General features: G+C 39.6%; 1 protein-coding gene across 1 annotated transcript in view; it reads right to left on the bottom strand.

Moving 5' to 3' along the window:
- The window catches only part of SULF1 (sulfatase 1), a 121,471-nt gene that overhangs the window by 16,523 nt on the left and 92,135 nt on the right, over positions 1–12,813 (bottom strand). The window lies entirely within an intron of this gene.

Raw genomic sequence — 12,813 nt, 5'->3', positions numbered from 1 at the left:
TTCCAAGTGTAAAACAGGACAAGCAAATTTCTTTAAAAATTAATCAGTCCCTTAAATAGCAAACTAAGAAGGCAAATATTTTAAGGGCCTAAATTCACTCACATTGTACTCAACACACTAGGCAAACATAAGCTTGAATGAAATCACTGTAAATCTGCATATAAAAAAAAAAAATACAACTGAGCCAAAAAAGCTATATAAATCATGAGCATCTAGACTAAATACATCCCTGAAAGGAGCAAATAAAAAGTCTTAATTTACTGAGCCGCAGAGTATAGCTGTCAGGGCTGTTTTCACCAACTCTTTTTTTTTCCTTGAAAAAACAAACTTTCTTTCTTTGTTCTGTGACTTGGAATTTCTAACATGATTCAGGGGAAAATAAAAAAATCCACACAGATGAAGAACTGGTTCAGCTGTAAAGTTCTTTGGCAAAGAGAAGAACAAACTGTGGATGTGATTTATAGAAAAACAGAAACCACTAACAACATGTCATTTATTTTTTTACCAATGATGAGAGTTAGGACCTCCACCCTAAGACATGCCCCTGCAGACCATGCCACTGAGACCTGCAGACATTGCTGGCTCTATATTTTGCATCAGAAAGCCTGAAATCATGATACCCCCAGCCACCCTCTGCATCCAGCAGGTGCAAGTGAAGGGAACAACCTTAGGGACAGAAAACAAACAAATGAGGCTGGATAAAATCCTTCGGATATCCAAGTCATAGATTTGTATTAGACTTGGGAAAAAAAAGTGTAGCCTAGAAGGAGGCTGATAAAAGTGCTGAATGTCAGAGCAAGTATGGGAGAATGAGAGGAAACAGTTTTTCCCAGCTTGTCTGCACAGTATCTGTCTGAGTTCGTTATCAACATCACTGAATCAGATGGAAGATTCCAAGTGAATTTTTCCAGTGGATCCCACTGCCTTCACAGTTCAAATTCAAAAGCAACTGGGACTTTAATTTCCTTTCCACATTGAACTCTCTTAAAAAAGCTAACTGCCATTTTTTTAAAAGCATGGATAGGTGCTGACAGATCAGAGTTCCTTTGCTCATGCCCAAAACTTGCCATACATGGCTGCTGGGTTATAGCTGGCACTGGTAACACCCTACACAAGCTAACAAGCCTGTGAAGATTTTAAGTCAATTGTAGTCCAAATAACAATAGGGAGAACTAGAAATAGCTATGTTTATTTATAATTTGAATACAGCTATAAATGACTGTTACCCAGTGAGTTTTGTTTACTTGTGCATCTGAAGCCAGAATGACCAGACTTTCAATACTAAGTAATTAAGTTTGGCTGAACAGTGTAGTGAACAAAACTGTAATTCTGTTGGTAACTGGAACCTTTTAGTTGCAGATTCACCAAAGTTTCCCTATAATGTGCTCTTTTTTAGTCCCTGTGACTGAATAGCTTAATTTTCTCTTGCCTTGTTAATAACAGGAGGACAGCTAGGATGCTGCTCCTCATGGAGTCCCTCTCTGCCTTAGTGTTTGAAATGGACATTAGTATCAGAGTGCACATATTTTGGTAAGTCTGTTCCATTAACTAATGGCTGTTTTGGGGGTGCTGTCAAGCTGACTGAAGAATGAAGAAAGAAAACAGCCCTACATAGATTTGCTGAACTAACAGCCTGAGAAGTGAGATCTCTACAACTACCTGAAAGGAGGGTGTAGCCAGATGGGGGTTGGTCTCTTTTGCCAGATGATTTTCAACAAGACAAGAGGGCATGGTCTTAAGTTGTGTCAGGGGAAGTTTAGGTTAGATATTAGAAAGAATTTCTTTATGGAGAGAGTGATCAAGCATTGGAATGGGCTGCCCACTGAAGTGGTGGATTCTCCATCCCTGGAGATATTTAAAAAGAGACTGGATGTGGCACTCAGTGCCATGGTCTAGCAACCGCAACGGTGGTTCAAGGGTTGGACTCAATGATCTCTGAGGTCCCTTCCAACCCAGTCAATTCTATGATTCTATGATTCTATGATTCTATGTGGCTCTGAACTGCAGCACCAGGAGAGAGAGCACTCTCTGGCCTCACAGGTGGGCTCAACTAAAAGATGGATCTCATGCTAAGAGACTTTGCCTGTGGACTGGAATGACTCTGATCCCAGAATGGTAAACCACGTGTAACAGACTTGCACGTGCTGGATGGCTGCCTGAGAAATTACTCGTGTCCAGACTTTCAGTGTAAACCTACCCCTACATGTGATAAGGTGACATTCTACAATTAAAGGTGTCCAAGAGCTATAACATTTTGCAGGGTTTTATTCTGCAACAGCATGTGCACTCTTCTTACAGCAGCAAGAGAAGATTGTTACAGGATATGAGCTGACTGCACCACTGTATTTCCTGTGTTTATTGGGTACATGTTACATTTATAAACATATGGCACTAGTTTTTAATGAGTCTCAAAAGCCTTGTTTTAAAGTAAAATAAGTATTGTCTTTGTCTAACACTAATTACAGCAGGAGGTTCCACGAGTGGCTTCAATAGACATTTAGATCATTTTAAGCAGTATTATGACTAACATTTAAACAAGACTCTCTGTGTCTAGTACAAGCCAATAATAGTTCTCTATTTAAAACTGGGAATTAAATGTGATTCAGTTCTTTATTTTTTTTATTTTTATTTTTAATTTTGCCTTTAAAAGTGTCGTTATAAAGGTGCTTCAGAGTTCCAAGATGGAATTTTTAGACTAACTTTCCTGAACCCCTGCCCATGCCAGCATAATTGGGTACTGAGCATGCATTATGCAGTAATTCATAATGGTCCTTCTGCTCATCTTTAGATCTATAAAATGCATTAATGCACATAAAAGAAAATTCTGACTGATGCACTGTCTCTTTCCCTCCCCTGTTTTCTACCTTTCTTCCAGCAATGAATACTAAACTACTCTTTGAAATCCAGGAATATTAGGTTTGGTTTCTGGGTCCTCATTTCTCCATCAATAAAAAAATACTGGCACATACACAAACATTTAGTCTTCATTAATTCTTAATTTTTATTTTTTTATTTTGTTTTTCTCATGTTTATGTTCCTTTTCATGGCAACATTTCACAAGACACCTAAGCTGATTCAACTGTTCTCTGTTGCCATAGGAATATGGGATAGTCCCTGCATCTGCCTGCCTGCTGTCTAAGAGAACTCTGCACTGCTTTTTTCCCTCCCTCAGTAGAAAAGACAACTAACTCAGGATCAAAAAAAATAAAAACAAACCAAAAAACCCAACCACAACTAATAGGATAGGAAAAGCACAACCCTGCCATTTATCTGCAGCAAGATGTTATATCATTTCAGGCATGCTGTGAAACTTAACCTGTGTCAGCCTTTTTCCCTGTCATTGACTCAACTTTTCTTTCATCTCATTGCATCTCTTACCCTCCAGCAATTATTTCCCTCTCACCTCAGCCCCCCACTTCCAAGGTTTCTTCTGCCTCAGTTTAACTTCAGAGGGGAAGCAAACGGTGAAGAGGATCCTCAGTACTCCCCACACCAATGTAGTCATGAAACCCCACACCTGAAACCTGGTGGGACTCCCTGCCACTGCCAAAGGGCTCTGCTGGCTCACAGATGCTCTAAACTGAAGCAGGGTCTGTTCTGCACATGTGCTTGTGGCCTTGGTGGCTTCACCATGTACTGCCTGCCACATCTTCCAGAGCTGTCCCTGCCTCTGACAGCAAATCACAGAGACAGCTTAGCAGAGCTAAAGGTGTAAGAGGACTGAGCATCCTATGAGGAGCAGCTGAGGACTTTGGGCTTTTCCAGTTTGGAGAAAGGGAAGCTGAGGGGTGACCTCATTGCTCTCTACAGCTTCCTGAGGAGGAGAGAGAGGCTGCTGAGCTCTTCGCTCTGGGATGCCGTGATAGGATGTATGGCAATGGTTCAAAGCTGAGCCAGGGGATATTTAGACTGGGCATCAGAAACCATTTCTTCACTGAGAGGGTGGTTAAACACTGGAACCAACTTCCAAGAGAGGGCAATATCCTTAATGGCATGCTTTAACTTTTGGTTTGCCCTGAAGTGGTCAGAGAGTTGGACCAGATGATCACTGAAATAGTTCTATTCTATTCTATGCTGTGCTGTGCCATGCCATGCCGTGCTGCTCTGCTGCATCATTTAGGAGCTCAAATTATTTCAATCTCTGCCAAACATGAACTTTAACCACGTAAGCACACAGCCTCCTCCTCAGTGGGGAGGCAACCACTGGACTGCAGCAGGAACTTTTCCGTGAATGATGTCATTGGCATGATGCATTTTCTTCTAGGACTTGAAGTCTGCCCTTATAAAGTCATTTCAAAGGCAAAGGGGAGCAAATGAGCTGTTTAAAAGGGTATTGTTTGTACTTGGTGGCTTCCTTTTGCACTGCTGCTGGCAGGGTTCCAGTTGTGACTTAGAGCTACATGAGTAACACAACAGCAAATGACTTGATAACTATCTTGGGTCTCAGTTTCCTGATATTAATCAGTTTGTGCCACTGCCTTAAAATTAACTGAATCTATCTTATTGCTGACTATAATTAAGGTATAGAAATATACATTTAGCAGGAATCATTGTGATGGGCTGGAAATATCCACTTAAGAAGGATTTCAAAACAACTTTGTTTAGTTAATATTCTATGACAGCTTAGAGAGAGCTCCTGCCCCCTTAAAAAGAAGGGGAATTAATTAGTAAATTCATGAAAAAATGTCTTAAGAGTAGGCGAGCTAAGGTTTTCAAGGAAACATAATTACCCTGAATTTGCAGCAAACACTTCAGTGTTAAATATCTTGTCAGATTTTATCACAAAGCTTGAAGCCCTGAAAAACATGCAGTCTGAAATACAACATAGAGACAATATTTTTACAGGTGCTTTTTCACTTCAGCAATTTATGACTGACTTGAAATATCATTGCTCAACCTAGGGAATGTTAAGATAAGGCATGAAAAGGAAGACTTCATGAATTTAAACATGTCCTTGAGACCTCATTTCCCTTTTTTCCTGTTTCAAATGGTATGATCTAAACTTGAAAACAGTTTAGATGAAAACACTGTCATGGGCTGTGTATGCATGCACTGTTTTCCTCTATTAGCAGTTACCAGATCTGGGCGAGCATCAGGGGACCTGGTGTGATGCTGCCAGTAAGGGTGTCTGGTTTAGGGCTGTGCTACCACAACAAGATCTGAGTCCTGCTTTTGTTTTCTCCGTGCCAATCACAGAGGCCATGCCACACAGGGTATTGAAAATGCCCTGTAATTATCTGGCTATGGTAAACAGTACAGAACAGCAGCAGTTTGCTCCTGCTGAACTGGACCTGAATGCTGAGAAATGTTTATGGGCTGTGTCCTCTACAGATTCCTGCAGAGCAGTCATGAACCTTGGTCCTGACCGAAGCTCCTAAATGCTCCTGGAAATATCAATCTCTATTGTTACAGCTCAGCAGCATTGGAACACTGCATGAGTGCAGCTGTTTCACAGGGATAGTCTGCCAGGTTCGCTCAGGGAATTTGGAACTGCTGCATTTTTGTGGATCAAATGTCTCTTCGTTCATCCCAGTTTTTGCACTACTCCCTTATAACTGGACCTTGTAACTTCTATTGGATCACACACAGCTCCAGAGCCCAGCTCCAGAGTCTACTGATGTAAATTAATTAAAAAATGGTTATTTATATACATCCTGACTCCATGAGTAAAACCTCCATCCCTGGAGGATTTTAAGAAGAGACTGGATGTGCCAGTCAGTGCTATGGTCTGGTAACTATGGTGGCAGTGGGTCAAGGGTTGGACTGGATGATCTCTGAGGTCCTTTCCAACCAGGATGATTCTGTGATTCTATGAGAAAGTGTTCCTGCAAAGTGCAATGGTCAGTGGTTCAACAGACAGGGAAGCAATTTGTGCTGTGAGAACTGGTATAGGGGTAATGTATGACAGAAATACATCCAGCTGAATGCACAGGGACAGAAATGGAGGGGAAAAAGAATGAAGAAATTAATCTCTGTTCAGCAAAAAATATAAGAAAATTCCCAGTTTTGAGCTCCATTAGAACCTTGAAGAAATGGCAGTATGATAAAATAAAATAGGAAGTTTACAGACTACGCAATTCACATTTTTGACATATAGATAAGATTGATTTTAAGTGTCAGTGTTGTAGCACTAGTAGTTTATAACACATGCACGGACTGCATTGTCAGTTCTAGAAGCGTAGGCATTTAGGTTGAGACATCAAATATTTCACCTCCATAGCATTATTTACCAAATCTATTAGCCTGTCTGTAGTTACAACACAACATCAAAAGACTTCTGTTATTATTCAGTAAATGTCCACACTAAGGTGTAAATGAATATGAGCCAATAAAGTGATAAATTCAGCTCTTCTGTTATAAATAGCAACACTGATAATCAGTTATGATGAGGTCACATAAGTTTAATTTGCAGAGGACATAGTCTATACTATATTTCACTGGATACTTTAAAATGGAAATTCTGCAGAGAGAACCTCAAAAGAGACCTACAAAAAGTGTAAAAATTATTCTTGCATAATCTATGTTTTCCTTTTAAAAAATATGTGTCTAAAATAACTTTTTAATGTGCCATTCTACCAAAAAGACCTTCTGTCAGAGAACATTGACAAGATGGTGGTAAAAATGCTGAAGAACTTTGATCATGAAATTGGTGAAGCCAGTGATCTTCCCAGACTGGAAAATCTCAGGATTTTATCCAGAATAGAGCTGGTACTTCAGACTAAGAATTGCTTAAATCTGAAGAATTGTCAAATCTGGAAAAAGCTGCCCTCTGTTTAACAGGAAACTTAAATATTTAGGCTGAAATGTGAAATATTTAGGCTGACATATGAAATACCATGCTTTGAAAGATTATTTTTAGAGATAAAAGAGCTTATCTTCTTCTTTGGATTTAACTCATGAACAGGATGGTATTTTAAGAAGGGATAACATAATTTCTGGCAATTCCTATGAATTTTTGAGCAACGATGTTGTAGGCATGTTTCTGTCAACCATGAGTGACGACTGCAGAGTCTAAAGAGAGCAATAGCTGCAAGAACTGTCCATGAAAGCATAAAGTATGTACTTAGTTTTAGCTACATGGCTGGTCCCAAACACATATGCTTCCAGTTAAGCCTGTGTGTAAATGCTCTGCTGAATTATGATTAGGAAAACGTGGTTGTCAACTGGCAGGTGGCAAAGAAGAGTCAGCCTCAAAACGATGTTCTGGTAAAGCAGGTGGATCAGCAGTGCCTTTCAACTTTTGTAAGCGCCAAGAGGGTGCTCTGAAGCTGGGAGGATCCATGAGTGATGTTTATAAACCATATCATAATTTTAGGTGGTAGTGCTCTGAGTCTGGCTCTGAGTTGCTGGCCAGCCATCTGACACTGCTGGCCAGCTCTTACTGGCTTATGTGTTTTTATTCATACTCTGCAGCTGGTCATAAAGCTGACCTTTACAAATGTATGGTCTGTGATATTTATTTTATGAGAACATAGATACTTGAGCCAAACCAGACTACACCTAACAAGCCCCATTCTAATTTCCTTTACAATATTATCTGCAAGCTGATTGATGGCAAGTGGTCTTTCAGCTTTACAAAGAGACATGCTTTCAACTGCATGCTGATATGATAATGTGATAAATATGAACAATAAAATTAAATTCTTATGCTAGATTTCTAAATGGGAAGAGATAACCTGAGAAATAGGAGGTATGTACAGATTACATAACATCCTTTTTGAATGAGAGCCAGAAGAATCCTGCACATTTACCGCAGAACTGATGCTTGGGTTCAGGAACATCTCTCCAGTGACCATCTATAAAGCTTTAAATCACTGTAAAAAATTACATTGAGACCTGATCTAACTAAAATCTCCCTGTACTGTTTTGAGGTGTATTCTCCAAATGGAGCATTATTTCTATAGAGTGGTTTGGGGATATACTTCTTTTGAAGAAAACACAATATTCTGCATCTCTAAAGCTGGAATGCATGACAAAAGCACTGGGAAAGGTTAGCAGCCATGGCATTCTACCTCTCTAGCTTGATCTGAGTTCATGGGCATGCATGTTATACAAACACAGGCAACATGAGTTTTTCTGTTCTGCTCACTGTCAATGCTCACTGAAGCTGGCAGCAGACTATACATCTTTACAGGTTTCAGACCTTTGCTGTTCCCAAACTGGCAGGTAGTGCCAAGCAGATGGTAGATGTGTGCCCATAAAATAAACAGACCCGTGTCTGGGGTCTGGTTTGGTTGCTGAGCCATCTAACCTAAGAGCTGAAATTTTAAACAGAAACCTTCACAGTTTTCATCTTGGGAGGGTGCCTTTTCTTTTCCTCCCCTGTTGGGAAATTTTCAGAATAAGGTTGTGGTTTGTGTAATTTTTGTCAGGGGATAAAAATGAATGTTTGGCTATGGACTTGATACTGATTACAAATAATGGATTGAGCACTACTCTGGAAACACCCAACCTATCAGTCAACAGACCTCAAAAGGTAACTGCTCTCTGGGAAACAGTCTGAAGTCCCAGAAGTCAATATTATGCCCCAGGAAATTCCTGTGACTCAGACTGGTGGAGAGAAAAAGAATAAAATACTTATGAGTTCACTCAACTCATTAATTACATGCTTAGGTATGGGAAGAGAGAAGGAAAAAGTATAAATGAAAACACAGTTAACATGCTTTTATTTGATATTTGCTAAGTATCCAGAATTTCATGGGTGAGAAGATGGAATGAGTTCAACAAAAATAACCTGCCAGAGGATTTAAGAGCAGCTTGTCGCTAAACCTCCTGAACTAACATATATTCTCATCTCAGATTATTTCAGTGGGAATCTGAGAGATTTGTGTCATTATAAGGTTGTATTAATCTGGAGAAATATTTGTTCACATGCTATTATATCCACTCTATTGGAAAACTAACAAAGTCTTGGTTAAAAATATGTAGTGATTGTTTAAAATAACAGCAAGGATAGCAATGTTGCAGTTGGCTACATATTTCTATTCTTTGAATTTTATTAGAGTAAAGCTGAGAGGAAAAATATGCATCAATGAAATATAAAACCCCCCTGCATGTCATTTGAGTGTTAAAACCCATTGATAGTGGCTACTAAACCAATTGGGCTCAATCAGGTGACCTCAGTAAGTTACACCACATAAACTGATGACAAATTTGGCATATAACCTACAAAAGAAACCTCCAGTTCCTAACAGAATTTCTGGCAGCTCTCTGGATGTGAAGGAGGGACCACAAAAGAATCTTGCCACCAGCCACAAAGCTAAGCAGAGTGTCCACCAGGGAGCTGCTGCTCCCACTGCAGGGGAAAGGAACCTGGCCTGGCTGTGATGGGATCAGCTGTGCTGTGGGTAAGTACAGGTCAAGAGCTGGGTCAAGGCCAAAATCTAGTCTGTGTCCACATTTGATATGGGCAGGTGACCCATAATTCACAAAATGGACGAAGTGAACAGCACTTCCCCAAATTATGCAGCTGAGGATCAGGAAAAGAATAGGAAATCCTCGAATCCAGGTAACAAGCAAGTAAAAAATTGGGAGCATGTGCATATGCTGGAAGGCACACCTGGATCATCGTTTAGCCCAACCTCTTCCTCAAGGTAGGAACAACATTATTAGGGTTTGAAGGTACCCCCGGATGGAACTTCCAGAGCCTCGTTGGGCTCTCGTGTTTAATCACTCTAATGGTAATATTTTTTTTACCTGCATCTAGTCAGACTGTCCCGTACTGCAATGCGGGGGACTGTCACAGCCCTTTTGCTGTGCACCTCTAAGAAGTGCCTGGGTCTGTCTCCTCTCTAATTATCCATTAGTTAGTTGAAGGAAGGAATTAAGATTCTCCCTTTGCCTTCTGTTCTGGGTAAACAAACCCCTGCTCCCCCCCAGTACTTCCAGATCATCTCTGAGATCCTCCACTGGACTTGCTCCAGCTTACCAAAGTTCCTCTGCTAATGGAGGTCCCAACCCAGCCCAGAAGCACCAAGGAGAGGCAAACATTGGCTTCCCATGACCTGTTAGCTCTCTGCTTACTGATGCAAGGGCTCGCTGCTGACCTGAGTTAATGGCTGGCTGCACATAACTCAGAAGTGCACTTATCCAGGCAGTTGTGCACTTATCCCATTTCTGATACCTTCTCAAAGAGGTGAGTGAACTTTTGGAAATCCTCCAGAAAGATAATGATGCAACAATAGCAAAAGGAGGGCTATCTACAATGAGAAGGAGGCAACCTGTTAATGGTGCTAAAAAACTGGAAAAAAAAAAAAATCACAGTGGAAGTGGTTTAACTTAATTTTGTATGTGAATTTTATAACTATTTTTTCTTAATGAATTTTTTTTTGGTAACTCATAAGGCTTACTGATTTGCATCTAAATGTAAGCTATAGCCTTAATTTTCTATTTCTTTTTGGCAGTCATTTAGAAACTAAAAAGTTATGCAATAAGTATAGCAGTTGTATAGATGTTTAATATTTTCTTTTTTTCCTGTTCTTCTATTTTTAATTGTTATGATTACATACATAGATGGACAGTGGGCATAGAAAAAGTCTTTACTTATGCCAGGTTCTTAATTTTTCTTTTTTCCTTTCCTTTCTTTTTTTTCATTTTTATTTATTTATTATTTTTTAAATTTAGACACCAATTAAATAAAAAAATAAGCTGTAGAAATGTTTTTCCTGAATACCATACCCTTAGAGATTTTGAAACAAGGAGGTCTCAGGATCACACCTCATTTCAATATAGGAACAACAAGTTTTCTTCTTTTTCAGCTCCCAGTTGGGCTCTCCATTTCAAATGAACTAGATATTGACTGAAGTAAATTAAAATGAAGAACAAACTCTAAACGTACTTGACAGTGCATTGGTGTATTAATTCACCAAGTGCTTTCTCTTAGTTTCAGACATTTAATAGCAACTTCCCACAGACCAGTAATTTCATGATTTAAAAACCTGTCAGCAATCATTCATTCTGTGAAGGCAATTTTAATGTAAGTGATGTTAGCTGCAACTGATTAGAATAAATGTAGGAAGTATTATAAACCATCATAATTAAAATGGAGATTCTCTCTGCATATGCACCTATGTAATTTAAATCAAAGGCACCAAACTCAAAACATAAAGTTTAGACTCAGATAGCAGAATTTCCTCTCTCTCTTTTCCAAAACTACTATGGGAAATCTGCTGAGGAACCTCATATTAAACTATGATGCCTCATATTGCACATCAGAAGCCATCCTGGCTAACATGATTTTGCCTCTTAACTTCCAGTTTTAAGAACTTTTCTACATGGAAAAAACCTACAGACACTTATTTCACACTGCAATAACTTGTTTGGGTTCATGTTATTTTCAGTGTTACTCTTTAAATTCATACCCTTCCTATTGACTTTCCTGTAAATATGGCATATATCTGGTCCCTGAGAGAGAAACCATCCTTGCTCTGTCCTGGCAGGAGGTTTCTGAAGGCACATTTTAACTTTGGCATCCCTGCAAGAAGCCTTCAGAGTGTTAGAAGTATCAGGGGCAACTCTGGTCTCTGCTTAAGAAAATATCTATAGTGATGGCTAGGTCTGAAAACTGGTCCTGATGAGGCCAGCTCAGCCGTGAAGGATGGCTCTGTGGACCTGATGTATCTCCAGAATTTAAGACATCAATGGGGGTTTGTATGTCGGAGAGACACTATCAAACACCATTGCTCTCATAAGCTCCTGGCTGGCTCAGATTCTTCTCCCTCTGCCCTTTGACCAAACAAGGTTCACCAGTCCCTGAAGGTGTTTAAAATATGTATGGATGTAGCACTTAAGGACATGGTTTAGTTGGATGATCGGGCTGGGTTGATGGTAGAACTCGATGGCCTTAGAGGTCTTTTCCAACATTAATGGTTCTATGAAATTATTGCCCATCTGTTTCACGGAGGTGGCTAATCTAGGCCTCACACCTATGGAGCAGAAGGAATGTCCAAGGAACTGAAGGAAAAAAAAAATGTTGTGAAAACCATAATTTTTGAAATAAAAGATTTCCAATCAACTAATGTAGACCAGCAGATCTTTAATTTGTTCAAATGATCTTACAAAGCACTGAAATTTGCTTTGAGGCAATGGATATTCTGAATCTTCAGAGCATCTTGTGGTGAGACAAGTGATAAATGTTGATTTTCTAATGCTGATCTTCTACTGTTTGATGCTTAATTTTTACTGTGCAGAAAACTGAGACGGAAAGCTAAAGGAACCCGAGTTTACCTGCTGCACAAATGAAGAACAATGAAAATGGGAGGCTTGGTTAGCCTAAGAAAGCACAGAATAATTTTAGGAATCTTTAAAATAAGGGATGGAAAGAAAAGTCTGCAGCAGTGGGCTGGGAACAGGGCTGGGAGCAATGCTTCCTACTGCTCCAGGTGTGCTATCTGGTCAGGACACTTAACCTTTTCTATTCATGTGTGGAAAAATAATGTTACTCCAAACTTAAATTGTGGCATAAGAGGTAATAAATATAAGGAATAATTGCAAAGAAAATATTTTGGTATTTAAAAACTAAACATTTTAGCGTCTAACAGTCTAAATGACTCCATTGATCTCCTTTAGTTTTAATAAAAATGTTCATTTTTTCAAATTTAATCTCTGTTTACAATGGCACTGTTTGAACTCCTGAAAACTTTGCCCTTGGGTGAGAGTGGGATATTGTGTACACCCCTTCAAAAGTGGCCACATTTCAGGAGCATGTGTGAGGTGAGAGCTGTTGCAGAGGACCTGACCGAGGGTTTGCCAGCCAAAACATATTCCAGTCCAATTGAGGATTAACCAAGATTTACTGTAACACTCCTCTCTAAT

This window comes from Calypte anna, chromosome 2 (genome assembly GCF_003957555.1).
Source record: "Calypte anna isolate BGI_N300 chromosome 2, bCalAnn1_v1.p, whole genome shotgun sequence".
Classification (NCBI taxonomy): domain Eukaryota; kingdom Metazoa; phylum Chordata; class Aves; order Apodiformes; family Trochilidae; genus Calypte; species Calypte anna.
This window is presented reverse-complemented; position numbering and strand designations above follow the sequence as displayed.